Raw genomic sequence first — 498 nt, 5'->3', positions numbered from 1 at the left:
CCTTCTCTGGATTTAAATCTTCGACTTTACTTATCTGCTTGTCACTGATATTTTGAAATAAGCAAAGAATTTGGATAAAGTGAAAAAAAAATCAATATAGGAGATTCGGTAAAAAGCAAATGCAAATGTACATCTTGAATTCTGTTACATTTGGTGAAAATAATATCTCATAACATATTTAAAAAATAATGGTGTAATAGAAATCTTCATCTAATAACACAGCCATTTACTGTTTGTCATAATAAAAAAAAAAAAGAATTCTATGTACATTTCCATATTCACAACGTTTCGAAAAACGATAACTGGACTTTCCTTCCCTTCTTCCTTTCTCAAAAATACAAAAAAACGTCTTTTTTCCTCACTGACATTGAAACAGTCACGAATGCAAGGTTAAATCGAGCTCTCTAATTGGCTGGAAGTGGCCTCAATCCGACCAATAAGAGCCATTGCCGTTTCTGATGGCGTTCGTTCTTTGGAATGTAACTGCATTTTCCGCGT

Source organism: Penaeus monodon, chromosome 31, assembly GCF_015228065.2.
Source record: "Penaeus monodon isolate SGIC_2016 chromosome 31, NSTDA_Pmon_1, whole genome shotgun sequence".
In the NCBI taxonomy this organism is placed as follows: domain Eukaryota; kingdom Metazoa; phylum Arthropoda; class Malacostraca; order Decapoda; family Penaeidae; genus Penaeus; species Penaeus monodon.
Note: the sequence above shows the minus strand (reverse complement) of the source record.